The sequence below is a fragment of the Myodes glareolus genome, chromosome 1, assembly GCF_982192425.1.
Source record: "Myodes glareolus chromosome 1, mMyoGla1.1, whole genome shotgun sequence".
NCBI lineage: Eukaryota > Metazoa > Chordata > Mammalia > Rodentia > Cricetidae > Myodes > Myodes glareolus.
In genome coordinates this window covers 32549920-32567946 of record NC_142026.1, presented here as the reverse complement: position 1 = coordinate 32567946, position 18027 = coordinate 32549920, and positions in this window count along the sequence as shown.

Here is an 18027-nt window from a genome sequence, read left to right as displayed (position 1 = left end):
TGGCTTGGGCCATGTACACACCGTTCTTCTAACAATGCACTTGGCAGCCTGACACCCTCACCTACACCTATTATGCACACACACACCCTTCTCTGAAAAATCACCTAGTAACTGTCAGCACCCAGAATCCCTGTGCGCAACCTATGTAAAACTGCAGGCACATCCTCTTCAAATAATGGAATAACTTTCTCCTCCTCCAACTGACCATCGAACAGATGGTATTCAATAATACTCTAGTTATGTTCGCGATGAGGGCAGGAGGTCTGACCTGGCCGGAACTGGGTTTTAGGCGCCTGCCCAATACGGCAAACTGTGTTTGCTAAGTGAACTTGCTGGGAGAATTTCCTATTTACCATCCTATGCCTGTGCGTACTTGTGAGTGCCTATGATTAAAATAAAATACATTATAGGAAGAGGCATGAACAGTAGGAAAAGAGACAACATAGCTAAAATCTGTCAGTCAAAACAGAGTTCAATGCCCCTTAGCCATCAAACTCCTCTTGAAGTCCATAAAAGCCACAAACAGTAATTGGCCTAGAGTATGCTGGTTAATACAGCCCGCTGGCATTCTGACAGCATGTTTCTGCAGTGTTGCTTTGCTATTGGATAAGGTTTCCTGGCTACTTTGCAAATCTGAGTGCCTGAAATTCAGTTCTATGCATGAAAAGTTAAAAATGCCCAGCCCAGACCCTGATCACCGAAACCAGTACCCCCAGAATTCTATACAGTTCCCTGGACATAGTAAGCCACGCCATGAGCACCAACAACTGCCCATTTGCTATCTCCCCAGGCCTAATTGGCAGTACTGGAAATTGGACCACAGCCTCAAGCATGGTGGTTCTAAAACTGAGTTGTATCCCCTAGATGTCCTTTTATTTATGGGGGTGGGGAAGGTCTTACAAGGTCACCCAGGCTGGCCTTGGTCATATGGAAGAATCTCCAAGCCTAACTCTCACTTCTCTCTCTATCTGCCTTCTGATCAGCCCTCCCTGTCTCAGTAGACTCGGGCACAGCATTGCCTCCTGTGTGCTCTCAGGCACACACACTGTATGTGAATGAAGTCTCTCTAGCCTGGGCCGCTGGTGGGCCTGAACTTTGGTGGTCTCATGATAGGCAAGCACTCTTTCTTGCCCTGTGATTTTTCTTTGAAGCATAAAGAAATTTGTTCTTCTGCTCAAATTTGTGTGAACCAAAGGATCCAATACTTATCAGAAGTTCAACCTTGTAGACTGATGGACTGATTAGCACCCCAGCGACTGTGGAGAGGTCAGAAGGTTGCAGGTTCAGAGTATAATTACACTCTGTCTTCGGTTCCCTTGATAGCTATCCCTTGCCCACTTGTGTCTGACATAACAGCCCTCTGACGGTCAAGTGAAACCTTTGGAACTATATTAACTTCATGGACTATTAGCTCCTCAGAACTGTGAACACCCTGCTCACTCAATTATGCCAGGACTCGCTTCCCTTGTGGTCATTTGGAGGTCCGCTGATCCTGCACCATTGTGTTCCCAGGAAGGTTTATGTTTGAGCTGTGGCAGGAAAGTGAGGTCAAAATTAGCATATAAAAGAAAGGGGCCTGGGAAGTCCCTTCCCACCAAGATTGACAGACACCAGAGTCTGAGCAAAAGGAATGTGTGTACTGTATGGATGCACCAGTCTCCAGTCAGTGCACACTGAGCTTTTGACCTTTCTCCAGCTCTGCCGCAGCTCTCAGAAGTGCATCTTTGCCTTACTAAACTCGCTTCTTCTGTTCCTACCCAAGTGTCTCCACCTAAGTCCTTGTTTAGGGATAGAAGAACCAGGAAGTCCCTATGGGTGCCTACCAGACACCATTTTTTGCCTATAACAATGGTGCACTGTGAATGTTACATGGAATGGCAGTGGGCATTCATATGACATATGACTCAGCTCATATATGTTCTCTGTGAGAGACCCAGGCCCCATCAGATCTGTAGCCATAGCACAATCCCTGAGCACCGTGACTCTGAACCCAGAGCCAGTGAAAGAAACACACCCAGGATCTGGAACCCGAGCCAGCAAAAGAAATGCCTTATCCCTGAACCCAGAACCAGAGAAAAGCACCTTGACCCTGAAACCAGAGCCAAAGAAACACTAGAATCAGAGCCAGTTGAAGAAATATGCCTTGACCCTAAAATTAGAGCCAAAAGACTAAAAAGGGATAGTGAAAGAAACATCGTTTGACCCTGAAATCAGAGCCATCTCTGCCCCTGACCAAGTGAAACACAAAACCAACCAATCCCTGAGCATGAAAACCCAACCAATCCTGAGCTAGAGGCAGTACCTGTAGTCTAGAGGTATAACCTCTCCCTGACCCCAGACACCATGAACTTCTCTCCCTAAAGGAAAGAGTCAATCAGAAATGGGCAACTCTTCACCCCATAGGGAGCAGACAGTCCCAAATCTGTAGCTATAGAGGTTTGGAATTCCCCAAGCCATCTTTGCCTAGGGATACTCTAAAAATCCCTTCCCTGTGCGGTTTGGGGTCGCTCCTGCTCTGCTGCTGCTGCTGTTTCAGATGGACGGAGAGGCCTGAGTTAACTTGCAATAAAGACTCCTTGCTTTTGCATCAGATTCGATCTCATGATGGTGTTTTGAGGATCCGGACTTTGGGCATAACACTCTGTCATCATAAAGGACCTCGCTAATAAAAACCACATTTTTAGAGAAACATATTAAACACTTTCAGATAGCAAGAGCTATCACTGATGATAATTAAGATATCTGTAAATGGATATAATTATGTTTAATGTTCTGGTTAGAGTATAAAGATTAGGGGCTGGAGAGATGGCTCAGCATTTAAAAGCGTATGTTGTTCTTGCAAAGGACCTGAGTTTAGTTCCTTCCATCAACTTCAGGCAACTCACAGTACAACTGTCTGTGACTCCAGTCTGGAATCTACTACCTCTGGACTCCAAGAGCACCTGCACACTCACACAGATGCACAGACACAATAATAATAATAATAATAATAATTTTTGTAATAGAATATGAAAATTTTTAAAATTTCAAGTTAAAATATTTTAAAATTTTACAAGAAATTACTAATAGATTATAGTTTTGATCTTTCAAAATCCATCAGAGGGTCCATGTGTTGGCATAGTCCCCACCTTGGCACTCTTGGAAACTTTAAGAGGTGAGACCTACAGATGGGACCTTAGGGTCACTGGGAACATTCCCTTGAAGAGGACAGTGGGACACCAGTCCCTTCTTCCTTCTCAGTTTCACTTCTGGTCATGGGGGGAGTAGTACTGCTCTGCCACAAGATCCCATGAGCATCTGCTTTCAGAGGCCAAAAGCAATGAAGCTGCCTGACCTTGGGCCAGAAACCCAAAGGCCGTGAGCCCAGCTATGCCTCCCGTCTTTGTGAGTTGCATATCTTAGCTATTTATCATGGTGATGAAAGGCAGCAGCTGGTAGAACACATGGCTACCATGACCAGAGGGATGTGGAGGAACAAAGTAGGAGAGTGTTGTCAACAGCCGTGAAGAAGAGATGGGCTCTGCTGCCGTGATCCAGTGGTCACCTCCATAAGGCTGAGGAACAGGATCTAAGAGTGCGGTAAGTTATGATGACCTTCCAGTCTCTTTGAGGCTGTGGGGGAAGTGTGGACTTCTGAGGATGGGGATCTGGGTTTCGTAGCCATGGTCCCAAGTCTTCCCATGAAGAGCTGCGTCTCCACCTTCCCTAGCTCTTCTCATAGGGAGGAGTGGTCACTAGGAGTCTAGAAGCCTTACCAGGATAGCCGATTCAGGGTTCTGCATGTTCTACCGCTTGATCTATTTCAAAGGTCGTCTGCTGGAGTCATTTAAAATACATAAAGAACCTGGAAGAAGAGAGCTCCTGAAGGACTCGGTTTCCCTCTAGAACAGTGGTTCTCAACCTTCCTAACGCTGAGATCCTTTAATACAGTTCCTCATGTTATGGTGACCCCAACCATAAAGCTATTTTTGTTTTTATATCATAATGTTCATTTTGATACTGGTATAAATCAAAATGTAAATATCTGATATCTCTGATGGTCTTGGACAATGACTGTAAAAGGGTTGTTAGGACCCCCAAACATGACCCACAGGTTGAGAACAACTGCTCTAGAAGGCTCCATGCTAGCAACCCAACCTGGCTAGCAAGGATAAGTCTCCAAGGATGGAAGGAAATGTCAAAGATCTGACTGAGGGGAGCATGAGATCCAGAGCATTTGAGTTTGAGAGTAGTGCCAATAAAGCGCTTTTCATCTTATTGTTAAAACAAGCAAGACACGAGGCGATAGTTACAGTTAATATAAGCAAACACAAGCACGGTGAGGGAGTACACCTGGTGCTATGCCTTATGAATACTCTCTTTGGTTCTGTGAAAGAGCCAAGAGTATTCCCCCAGTCCTTTGCTTGTCCCACAGACATAAGGTGGACATGCCAGGGCATTTCCTTCTTGCTTTCCAGTGCATCCACTTATCATAATGGATGGAATTCTTTCCAGAAGGCCACCGTGTGGGAAGAACATTCCTCCCTCTTTCCTTATCATAGTTTACAGGAAGTTCACAGCTTTCTTCTGCGGGACCTGCACACCATGCCAGCTGTCTATGTGCTTCAGCTGACCTTGATGGCACTTCAAAGGAAACCAGAAGGAACAGTCTCTGTGCGGCTGGCTTTCAGGCATGGGTCTTCTGTTCCCTCTGTCCTTGGATGACTCCTTTGTGCCAACCAGCGTCACAACAGGAGGAAAGAGATGCTTAGCCTGGGAGTATAAGGGGAATCGGGATGCAGGAGATGCTCAGCCTGGGGGCATTAGGAGAATCAGGATGCAGGGGATGCTCAGCCTGGGGGCATTAGGAGAACCAGGATGCAGGGGATGCTTAGCCTGGGGGCATTAGGAGAATCAGGATGCAGGGGATGCTCAGCCTGGAGGCCTTAGGAGAATCAAATGAAAGAACCATTTACAGAGATATAGGCAAGATGTTGGCAAACTATAGAGGACACACCCCAGAACTAGTTCAAGGGATATCATGACCACCCTAAACTGTGCAGGGGCTGGTCTGCTTCTGGGAAGGGAATAGAAGGCACCCCTGGAACTGTCCTCAGTGAAATGATCATCACTAATGACAACTATTTCTAAGTAAATTCAGTCCAGGGAAATGATCACAAAGGCATAGAGCCAAGAAGAAACACTTGTTGCAGAAACGCCACCAGAATGAGACAAGAGTGGCTATCTCTGGCCTTCGAGCTATGTGTTTGCCAAGAGTCCGCTCTCCCTTACCCTCTCAAACAAGGGGTCTGGCATCTCCTCAGGGAGGATGGATACAATTCTCAACAAAGAGGTGACCTTTCAGGTAAATATGTGAGTCTGGAAGTGATGGGGAAACCTTGTTAGCCAATTATCTTTAGGAAGTGGATCCAAGTCAAGGCGTGGCTTTCTAGGACTGGGTGTAAAACAGGTGCATGGCCCAAGTGCTCTCTCTCTCTCCCTGTGTGTGATTCCCGCGGGGCACAGCTGAGCTTGGACTTCTCATTCTTGTTTCATGAATTTTCCCCTTATAATAAATAAAAAATAATTGTTTTATCCTTTAGCTAGCCTGGTTATTTCCTGAATCGAGCTAATTTCTACACGGAAGTTTCCCTCCTCCCATGTTCTTTTCATTTAGACAAAGAAGAGAGAGAAGGCTGGGCTTTCCAGTAGTCTGCCTCAGCTTGCTTTTGGGCTAAATGTGTCATTCCACAGGAAAACAGAGGTGACTGGAGGCTGATACCCTATCACCAAGACCTTGCCCATGGCTCAGAGACATTTGTTCCTGACAGGAAACCCTCCTGTAGGAGCAGGGAGATGAGAAGCTGTCAGCGGAGATACCGAGTTTCTATGGAAATGGATCCCAGTGGTCAGGGAGGGTAGGCGTCACCCAGCGCTGCTGCATAGAGTACCCACTGCACCTGGGCCTTGCACCCTGGCGCACAGAAAAGGATGAGAAATGCCATAGTCACTGTTCTATTGCCATGGAGAGATTACCATGACCAGGGCAACTCTCACAGCAGAAAGCATTTAATTAGGACTTACAGTTTTACAGGGTTGGTCCGTGATCATCGTGGTGGGAAGTTGACAGGCATGGTGCAGGAGCATTAAGGAGAGCTTTTCCTCCTAATCTGCAGGCAGCGGGCAGAGAGAAAGAGAGACTTGGCCTAGCTTGGGCTTTTTGGAACTTCAAAGCCCTTTTCTGGTGGCATGCCTTCTCCAACAAGGACAAACCTAATCCTTCCCAAACAGTTCCACTAACTGATGGCTAAGCATTCAAATGTAAGAGTCTATGGGGTCCTTCTCATTCAAACCACCTCAAGCAAGAAGACTGGAAACAATAAGGGCCCATGGCTGAAACTAAGACTTAAAGATGGTAGTGAAAAATCAAGGAAAGGGGGTGTGTCTTTGCAAAGTTCAACAAAACTGGCAAACTAGTGGACTGGGTAGTAAAAAGAGAAAACAAACAGCTAAATGGGTGAAGGACTTTGCAGTTCACCTGAATAAACAAACCAGAGTTTAAAGGAACTGCTAAGAAAGATGAGTGCCTACCAATAAGACAAGCTACAGCAGAAGGACACAAAGTTCCAAACTAGCTCAGTGCGGAGAAACTTTGGTGAGCGAGTTTGCAAGGAAAAGTCCAGGCCAGGAGTGGGGTTTGCTGGTTGAGTCTACCAAAAATCTGGAAAACAACTCAGATTACTTCCTCCAAAATTTTTCTAAGAAACAAAAGAGAAGGGGCCCTTCCTGGTTGATTCTACAAGGCAAGAACCCTGGATACCAGCAGAGACAGAACACAAGCAGGATGCAGTAACTTTTTTATGAATATAGATGCCAAATGCAAATATCCTCAGAAACATTAGCAAAGTGGATTCAGCGAGTCAAACACCCAAAAAGGAATCCATGTAATACACGGATAATTTATTCATTATAATAAAATATGCATTTAACCTTCCAGCTGCAGAACAAATTACATATGTATCCACACACATGTAAAGATTACCTCTAAACTGGATGCAATAAACAACAGGAAATGATGACAAAGAAAAGCCCAGCTGCTCTTCACACAATGGACTGTGGATAGAAGGCTCCACCCTCAGACTCACAGACAGAACCCATGTAGATGCCACAGTTCCTTTCCCTTCTTTCCTTCTTTCCTTCTTTCCTTCTTTCCTTCTTTCCTTCTTTCCTTCTTTCCTTCTTTCCTTCTTTCCTTCCTTCCTTCCTTCCTTCCTTCCTTCCTTCCTTCCTTCCTTCCTTCCTTCCTTCCTTCCTTTTTTGAGACAGGGTTTCTCTGTAGCTTTGGGGCCTGTCTTGGAACTCGCTTTGTAGACCAGACTGGCCAGAAACTCACAGAGATCTACCTGTCTCTGCCTCCTGAGTCCTGGGATTAAAGGCATGCGCCACCATTGTACATTTTTTTTGGTGGACCCTGCAGTCTTGATGGTTGAAGACCAACAACTTTCTCCTATCATTAATAAAAATGGCAAGAACCTCAGCTGCTGCCATTTTTTTATTCTACACTGTAGAACTAGTGGTTCAATACAGAGCCCGGCCAGAAATAAATCTGTGTATGAATTAAATGCATAAATTCTCTATCTGGGAAAGGAGGAAATAAAGACAGTCTATTGGAAGGCGGCAAGCCAAATGAGGGTGCAGGGCTCCCTTCAAGGATAAGGCCATCATTTTTCAATAGTAAACCATTTCTCACACTCATTATTGACTTCTGTGGTGTAAATGCATATAGGTTGTTGGCTAACAGAACCTGGGAAGATGGGCAATTCATTGGGATTATTGTCTTCCGCTTATTTTAATTTCGTAAACTCCAAAGAGCTTGCCTTACTGTAAGCACAGACAGACAGGTGTTCAGTCAATGCTTGCCCGCTTGCTGGCCAAATGTCCTCTTGTTTTTTTCCTGAAGGTAGAGCTTGCCTTCTTTCTTGCTACCCATCTGCCCTGGATGCATGTCCGACGGCCTTTAGCCTGCAACAGCAGGGTGTAACAAGGTTTTTCAACCTGTGGAAATTCTGATATAGGGGACACTCATGGAGACAAAGGGGCAGGTTGACTCCACTCTCCAGCTCCCTATGAGGAGGTTTGACTCAGTGTGCTCCTGACCTGAGTTCGTGCTTGACCAGGAATGTTGTTATTGCTGCTGTCTTCTGAGGCCTGGGACAGGAGGGCTGGGCTGATGTCTCCATTAGTCCTCGTTCCCCACTTTACAGGTGCTGAACTCCAGGATGTGTGTGTCTGTCTGTGGAAACGTCTGTCTGTGGAAACGTCTGTCTGTGGAAACTCTTCTATGTCCTGCCTGGCTCCTTCATGGCTGTGTGTGGATGCCTGCCTTCAGAAACACCCAGAACTCCTATCCCTTCTCATAGATCGGGGCTCTGGCAACTCAATACAAATTGAATCTATTTCTCTGGAATCTTCTCCCCAGGCATTAGACCATTTCCTCCATCCTCAGTTTTTAACAGGAGAGATTTGGTACACATGCAGTTGTTTTAGGACCAGTAAAGACAGGTCCAGACTGTAATGGATCCCAGCCTCTTTTCCATGGAGCCAGGGAATGAATTCAGAGCTCTCCTCCGCAGAGAACTTGTGCTAACTCCTACCAAAGAGTCAAGGTCGTTGTGCCAGCCGGACTTGCCACCATCTCTGTGCTAGAGCAGAAGTGCCACCAGACTTCTGTCCACAGGTTTCTTGAGCCATAATTCTGAGTGCCGGGTCAGGGCCTCGGCCTTCGGAAAGCATTTCCGGAGATAGAGTCGAGTCTGATTTGCTTCTGTGAAAGCCCTTCCTCTTCTTGTCTCCATTCGTCTCCCACCTATTTCTTGCTTCGATCACTGCCCCTATCCCAGCTCACTTTGTGCCCGAGTCCTGCTGTGTCACAGTGACCCTCAAGCTGGGTCCATGGAGCAGTCTGAAATGAGTTGAGGGCTGGTTTTGTTTCTTGGCTCCGAGTGTCTCGCTGAAGCCTTCCACCAGGCACATCGATACCAGCATGCTTGAGAGCCCAGGCCTGGGGATCCTGGTGTGACCGCTCTAGGATAGACAAGTTCCTAAACTCATCTTCTCACCTTTAGAATCAACAGAGTTAACAAGCCCTGGGCGGGAGGCTGCCAAAAAGGCTGTGAGGTCAGATGTCCTCATCATTATTCACACAGAACATTAAGCCAAATATTTTAAACCGTTGATAATGGTGAGCACTGTATTATATTAACTACCCTGTAACGGACACAATTCTCGGGGAGTCGTTTTCAGGTTTGTCTCCCCCCCACACACACACACACAAAGCAGAGAGAGAGAGGGGAGCGGCTAAGCAAAAGCCATGCTCAGGGACCTCAGCCTGATTTTAGTCTTCCCAGCAGGGGGCGCTCTGTCACCGCTACCGACTTTAACTTTCCTCCTGGGTGCAAGGCAGTTCTTCAGCTCAGGACAATTCATTTTACCACAATTATCTTTCAAGTAGAAATCGGGGACACTACTTTTGAGTAGTCATCTACATGGATTTTGTCTCTCTCAGGCTCCGACTTGGTTCACCCCAATTCAGATGGCCCAAATGCAGTGCACATTGGGTGGAAGGCAAAGCCTGGGACATCGGTGGGCAGATGATATGGTATTGGCAGTAAGAAGAAAAGGAGGGAGGCCTTTGGAAACTTCTCCTTAGGAAACCTCTGGTGGGGGCTCCTCAGACTCAGAGCTGGGGAGGTCACTCCCTAGTGATCCGAGTCCAGTTTCTGCCCAAGCAGCTCACAGCTCAAGGCAGATCTGTTTGGGAATAAAAGGGCTATTGAGCATGACTTCTGAACTCTTCCCAGACTGGCTGTCTCCCACCCCAGTAGGTGAGAAAAGGTCTCCTCTTCAAAATGGGGAGGGGGAGGTGGCAAGCACAGCAGTCGTTGGCTCACTGCCTCTCTGATTTGTAGTGGGGGAAAGGTTAGGAGCTTCCAGACGGGTCCTGAAGCCTGGAAGTAGTATTTCAAAATAGATGCTTGAAAGATTGTTTTTCTTCTTTCTTTTTGCTTTGAGAAGTGTGTGTGTGTGTGTGTGTGTGTGTGTGTGTGTGTGTATGTGTCTTACCTGATTGCCATGGCTGGCCCAGAACTTACTATATAGTCCAAGCTGGACTTGAACTCATGGCAATCCTTCTGTTTCCTAAGTGCTAGGCTTGCAGGCATGGACCATCATGCCTAGTTGTATTTTTTTTTTAATACACAGTTAACTAACTAGCGAGACCAATGACCAGATTAAGGAGTCCAGAGAGGACCAAACTCCCTACAGAGAATCAGAATGTAACAGAAGTGGCATTTCAAATGCTAACAATGCAGTGACCTCTAAGAAACAGCCCAGCGGGGCCGGGAGGGATGGCTCAGTCGTTAAAGGCTAGGCTCACAACCAAAAATATAAGGAACAGCCCGGCGGTTAAACATCTCCCACAGTAACACATCACACACAGTAACACACGGGCTACCGTAAGCTGAGAAAGCACACAGGCACCAGAGGGCAGCTGCACACAGCTCTTCTCACGGAGACATTTGTCATCGTGCCCCAAATCCAGATACCAGCAAAGAAAGTATGGATGAGGTTAGACTCAAAAAAACAGCAAAGACATGCATGGCGTGAAATGCCACAGATGGAAAGATAAATTAGTGGAGCATCGTCACGATTTGTGTCGGAGACACGGAACCGATTTCATCATGTGTCAATAATTCCAAAGCGTTGGGGGAGGACAGGTGAAGCTGCCACACTGATGGTCGTGTGTGCGTGTGTGTGCGTGTGTGTGCGTGTGTGTGTGTGTGTGTGTGTGTGTGTGTCTTTGTAAGACCAGAGAGAGGACAGCAACAAACACAGAAGGAATCAATGATTAATCTACTGGGATTCAGAAGAGAAGACGTTGGGACATCTAGCAACTTCTCCCTAGATGGGGTGAGTTATGAGTCGGGCACCAGTTTTCATGCCGGAACTGCACTGGTCTGGTCACACTGTGAACTCAGGCACTGGATTCTGCAGAAGCATTCCTTCACATGGGATGCCAGCCTGGGAGGAATTCCTAGAGTAAAATAAACCCCTGTCCAGACAGGAAACAGCAAGAGGGAACATCCAGAAATGGTTAACTCAGGAAAACTGTCAGGCTGTTTCTGAAATCAGGCCTCCAGAATTTTCAGAACAGTTCACAAAAACGCCCAGCAGAGAGCGCTCTGGGGAGCAAGGAGAGCTGGTGAGTCACCGCACCAGACCCCACCAATAACGGCACAGAGCTGATATGTACTTCAAGTAAAGTGGCAAGTTACAAAAATACACAAAAATCAATACATTTCCCATGTGCCCAAGATAAACGCACTGGAAAGGAAATCAGGGAAATGACCCCATTCACAATGGCCACCAAAATAAAACAAAATGAACTATCTGGGCATAAATCTATCAAGGGGAAAGAAAGGACTCCACATTGAAAACTCTAAGACAAGCTGGGCGGTGGTGTTACATGCCTTTAATCCCAGCACTTGGGAGACAGAGGCAGGCGGATCTCTGTGAGTTCGGGGCCAGCCTGGTCTACAAGTGCTAGTTCCAGGAAAGACTCCAAAGCTACAGAGAAACCCTGTCTTGAAAAACCAAAATAAGAAAGAAAGAAAGAAAGAAAGAAAGGAAGGAAGGAAGGAAGGAAGGAAGGAAGGAAGGAAGGAAGGAAGAAAACTCTAAGACACCAGAGAAATGGAGAAAGAAGCCGAGGGAGACTCTGGAAGATGGAAAGACCCGCCATGCACACGGACGGACCTTGTACACAATGACCAGCCTACCAAAGGCAACCTACAGCTCCAGTGCAATCCCAATCAGGTTTCAAAGTCTTTTCTCCACAGACATAAACAAAATTATCCAAATGTATAAGGAAGTACAGAAGACCAAGGCAACCAAAACAGCCTGAACACAAAGAAGACGGCAGGTGGCATCGCTCGTCCTGAGTTCGAGCTATGCAACAAGTTATGGGGATGAAAGCAGCATGGTGCTGGCTGGTGCAAAAGAAAAAACAGACACATAGAAGCATGGGAGCAGACCCAAGGGCTCAGGACATAAGTCCATGCAACTACAACGACCTGATGTTTTAAGAATGATTTTTTTTAAGGCAAGAGTGTGTCTTGTATGTGCACCACATGGATGCAGTACCCATGGAGGCCAGAAGAGGGCAATAGAGCTTCTGAAATTGGAGTTACAGACTGAAGGTTGGTTTTGTGAACCACCACGTGGGTCTTGCAAATTGGACTTGGGTTCCCTACAAGAGCAGCCAGTGCTCTTAACCACTGAGCTATCTTCCCAGCTCCCAGTCACACCAACAAAGAGAGAATCATGATTTCTTTTTAACCAAAAAGAAGAAAAGTAGAAAACAGAAAAAGAATGGGAATTAAACCAAGAGGCACGGAAGAGTGAGGATTCTGTTCCATTAAGACTGAGAAATGGCTTGATCCAATTGGCAAAGGTTGGAGTTGCTGAGGCTGTTAGGACAATTGCATCTTCCTACGCATTGCTACATGGTATGGCCCATGGAGGAGAGGAACTTGACACTGTATAATTACTCTGTTTATGTCCTAGGTTGAAGTGTTCCCAGATCCACATTCTCTTGGAACATGTGTACATGAAGCCTTAGCTTCAACTGGACACAACCTGGAGCCATCCAATGGGGTCTCCACTGAGGGATTGTCTAGATTAGGCCTGCCCGTGGCCATGTCTGTGAGGGGTTGTTATGACTCTTGAGATTGATGCGGGAAGGTCCAGGCGGCCCCATCCCTAGACAGAGGGGTCTGAGCTGTATATCAAAGCTAGCCAAAAATGAACCAGTAAGCAGTATTCCTCCACGGTTCCTGCCTTGAGTTCCTGTCTTGTCTTCCTCAGTGACGGACTGTGGCCTGGAAAGGGTATGCCAGATGATCCCTTTCTTCTACAAGTTGCTCTCAGGCAGAGTATTTTACCACGGCAGCAGATCAGTGGTTGAACGGGAGCATACGCCTCTGTGAGAAGAGACAAGGGGGGCGGGGGGAGAAGTCTGTGATCCAGTCTTCATTCCCCTAAGACGCATAGATGTAGCCATGATAGGAACTGAGGAAAAGGAGGATCGAGTCAGCGTTCCATAAACATCTCGTAATCATGCTTTTTTGTTGTTGTTGTTGTTGTTGTTTGTTTGTTTTTCAAGACAAGGTTTCTCTGTATCTTTGGTACCTGTCCTGGAACCAGCTCTTGTAGACCAGGCTGGCCTCGAACTCACAGAGATCTACCTTCTTCTGTCTCCCAAGTGCTGGGATTAAAGGTGTGCACCACCACCGCCCAGCTGTAATCATGTTTTACATTTTGGTGGTGGGATTTGATTGGCCATGTATACCAGGGGTCCCCTAAACTCTTCACACTGGATGTGGGGGGCAACGAGATGGAGAGGTCTGTGACAGACTGCTCTCAGGCAGGAGTGCTGGGTGTGAGCGCCGGTATTGGACAGAGCCCACCATTTGTCATGTGGATCCAGTTTCTTCTAGGTTGGTTCAGGCTCAGCCACACCCTCTTCCAGCTGCAGTAACGTGGGGCACTATTATTCTTGCAGGTACATCCAGCAGGTCTTTTCCTAAACCAACCTTTACAGTGGAGTCACATGCCTGTTGTAAACCAACCACAGTGAGAGGCTTAGATTAGGTGACATGGTCGTGGGCCAGCTCTCTTGGTCAGGGTGGGAATGGCTTCTAACTCAAGTCTCCATAGAATGGCCAGAAGCTGATGGAGATGGACGGGTGACATAATCACTTGATAATGACCAGCACCTGCTAATCCCTACCCCAGGGGTGATGGCACAGAACCTCAGGGGTGCTGAGCAAGTTCAGTGAACTAACCTGCACGGACCACTTAGAACAATGCTCTCAACAAAAGCCCACAATGGCTGAGCACCATTCCCAGCTTCAACAGAACCATGAGAAGGGAGTTAATTTCTCCCTTTTCACAAGAAAGGAAACTAAGATTCCTGGAGATCATATAAATTGCCCGAGCTCACACACCTTGTAAGAGAGGAAGTCAAGATTTGAACCAGCCAAGTGTGGCCTCACACTAATTTTGAGTGATTACGCTGTCTCCACATGACTTCAAGAGGTGCCTGTTTAAGTTGAGAGGGTACTTGAAAAGTAGAAGTGGGAGGATATGGGGCTGTAGTTCATCCCCATCTGCTTAGGGAGTTCAAGGCCAGCTAGGACTAGGTGAGAGGATCCTGCCTTGAGCAAGCCAGAAAGGAAAACGGAAAGGTGTCCTGCGTGTGGGGGCAGGAGCCAGGGAGGGGCCTAGATACGCTTCACATTCCCCCAACAGCGTGAATGAGATTCTCACAGTAGTTAATTTTCACCCAGTTTTGAAATCAGGAAACTTTTTCAAGTTGCCTTAACATGTCAAAGGTAGAATTCTGTGATGTGGGAGTTAGCACCACCTTCCTGTCATCATGGCAACCACAAACACTTACCCAGGTTTCCAGGGCTTTAGAGGTTGTGGGGAGGACGGCACATGCGGAGAACATGCAATGCCGTGGATCACGGGACCCGGTTTAATTCCCTAGCAAAGCTGTTATCGTAAGAGTTTATGGACAGAGAAATAAAGGACACTTACAGAGTCTCCAGGGGCAGATAGGGACAGAAAGCAAACTGCCGCGCTTCGAGTGTCCTCTGCCGTGTCTCCATGTCCTGTGGTCCAGCACCTGCTGCCCCGAGCCCGTGACTCACAGTTTTAAGTGGGAAGATCACAACTGGTTGTTCTCAGGAGGAGGTCAGCAGGATGGGAAAGACAAACAGGTGGGGGAGATGGAGCCATTCTCCCCTGCAAGTAGAATGCTATACGGTACCACTAGCACAGATCTCAAACCTTTAACCTCTTTCTCTGAGATTAGCTGGATTTTTCCATGAAGCCTGTCTAGAGCATTCTGGGGAATTGTTTGAAGCATCCTTTTCTGCGGATTACCCAAAAGGGTGGGGATTCACTGACTTGGATGATAAGGAACCAGCCCTTTTTATCTTCTGTAAAGTCTTATAGGATCTCCAGGAGGAGCTTCAAGCAAGAGGCATGGGGATAGTCTCGTCTGCTTTAGTTTGCTTTCTGATGCCAGAACAAAGTATCCGAGGTGGGTGCACTATCACAAAGAAGAGGTTTATTTCGGCTTACAGTTTTAGAGGTTTTCCATAAGCTCTTTTGCTTGGGAATTGGGAATCTCTGGGATGGGCCTGGGCCCTCAGGTGGGAAGGGCACAGTAGGGTGGATTTAGCAGCAGTGTGCAGGTATGGGGGAGCAGGAGAGAAGAGGTTGCAGAGTTGGACTTTGACAATAGGCTTTCCTACCAGCCTCGGACCATTGCTTTGTGCTCCTGGAAAATACAAAAGGCACCACAAGGTGGCGCTCCTCACAAAAGAATTCTTTGACCAAGGACAGCTTCACCATGGAAAAACTCCTGTAAAAACAAGGCAGACAAAGGCGGCTAGACACCCCTAAAATTTCTAATCTGATGGAGACATTTCTTCCTAGTTCAGCTGCGACTGAAGAGTTGGTGTCTTTAAAAGTGACCTTCAAGGAGGAAGAGTGTACAGGTACACACTCACACATGTACACTCCCACATATGCGTTCACACGCATGGTCTCATGAACACATGTGCACGCAGATTTACAAATGTACATTCACACATATACCAACATGCATGCCCACACTCATATGAACACCAAATATACATGCACACACACGTACTCTCATGCATGCGTACACTCTCATATGAGTATATGTGCAGACACATGCACACTCACACAAACACATGTGCACACATGCATGCATGCATGCATACACACACACACACACACACACACACACGACCCCAGCTCTTCTCAGGGTACTTGAAGAGGGTGAGAGTCGGGCTGCAGCACCTCAGGTGAACCTGTGACTTTGTTCTGGTCCTCAGACTGTGGAGACGTGGAGGGATTTGGTTTCAGGCAAAAGTTACCCTCTTCCTGCACACTTCCTGCTTGTGCTGCTGGCCACCACCCCATCTATGGTCCCTCAGTTTCACAGCAGGACAAAGCAGCAAGTCTTCGGATAGTAAGAATAACAGAGGGACGCTACAGGGCCTGGTGTATGGCCCTGAGGACACTGCATTTGGGAGGCACACCCGACCAGGAAGGAATTCAGGCCTGATGGACATAAACAGGTGTACAGCATATTCTTAGGAAAACTCATCCAAACCGTTTCTTCTCTTGTTAGCCTGTGGGGTGCCCTTTGGGTGTGAGAGTTTGTCTATTCGTGAAATACTAACTTCCAGGGTGTCTCAGATACCCTCACAGGACCCCCCCCCCCACCTCTCATGGCCAGACTGATCCGTGAGACCTACCTGGTGTCTCCCGGGAGGACCAGCCTACTTACCTTTGTGAAATTCTGAGTTTCTTCCTAGAACTGCCCCATACTGAGCACTTCCATCACAGCCAGAGCCTGTGTCTTAGCCACCGGGTCTTACAGTGGGCAGAGCTGAGAGGATTTGTTCCGAAGACCTGGGCCCACCGCACACAAAGAACACACAGGTTTCTCACCTCAAAGAGCACAGCGGAATGGTGCAGTGAGACCCCATGCCTTACCTGCGACTCCTCCTTTCGCCACAGGGCCTCATCCATGCTGCATAGCTCCCCGAGGGCAGGTGGTCAGGGGTACAACAGAGTGTGGCGGGCCAGAGACAGCCATGCATCACCCCGCACGGCTCAGAGCCGTGTGGCCTGCAGGGAAGCCAGCTCTGTGCACCATCACTGCTCTTGTTCCATCTCTGTCCTGAGCTGTCCTCTGTGTCCCCACTGCTGGGGCCATCAGGACCACAGTCCTCGAAAGCAAGTGTCACACTGGCCTCCAATGTGAGGCTTCATTTCATTGCCAAACCATTAACACGTATGAAAAAAACAAAACCCTTAATTGTTCATGTTACTGCAGTTTCCATGCTTTAATGGTAAATAGCAAGAACGGAGGTGCGAATGCTTGCGGGAACTTGCCATTGCCTTGGTAGCAATTGCAACGAATTTCTTCCAGTCTGGGGCAGAAATTGGACTCACTGTGCAACAAGAGTTCAGAAGAGGAGTAGGTGACCTGGGCTTGAGCAATTTGTTACGTCTGATTCCTGCAACACCAGCTTCATCTCACAGCGCTCAACAGAGCCCACCATGCTGGTTTTATTTTTGTACGAATTTTTTTTTCTTTTTTTCTTTTTCTTTCTTCTTCTCTTGACTGAGCCACTACTCCTTGTCTGTGCCCTAGGTGTGGGGCCCATGTGCGACTAAGTGGGGTTCTAGATCCCTGCCTCCTGTCCTGGCTCCTTCAGTCCCCTCACTTTCCCACTGTGGAATCTTGGGCAAGATGCTCAATCTCTCAAACAAGGGGAGCAGTCAGCAAGTGGATCCCTGGTAAACAGCCTCAGGAGGAGCTGTGTGGATGAGGAAAGGCGGCTCTCTGTGACGGGAGCCTGCTTAGGAAGCTCTCTGGTTCCAGTGTCTGTAGTGGAGCAGAGGGGTTGTGGGGAGAAAATGAGCAGGCTGCAGAAGATCCTTCCAGAATGGTCCTGTGTGGCCGGTCCAGGTCCAGTGAAACAGCCTGCCTTATCTCTAAGATGACTGCCTTTCTTCTTAGCAGTTCACCGTTGGACCTGCCGGGTTTGACCTTCAGACCAGCTTGGCCTGATAAGCAAGCTCATGGTTAGACAGGCCTCACCAGCTCCGAGGCATCTCTCTCTAGACTCTTTGTTTTAATAAGGCTTCTCTCTCTCTCTCTCTCTCTCTCTCTCTCTCTCTCTCTCTCTCTCTCTCTTCTGGACTTCTCAGAGGCCTCCCTGGTCTCTGTGTGTCCTAGACGGTAGTTCCGATTTTGCAGTTAGTCCCAAATAAAATCTTTTGAGTTGGGATATTCATCTTTATGATTCTTGGCTTTGACACCTTACATCCAGGCAGCCTGAGGATTACAATATGTCAGATATAGGGATAATTCAA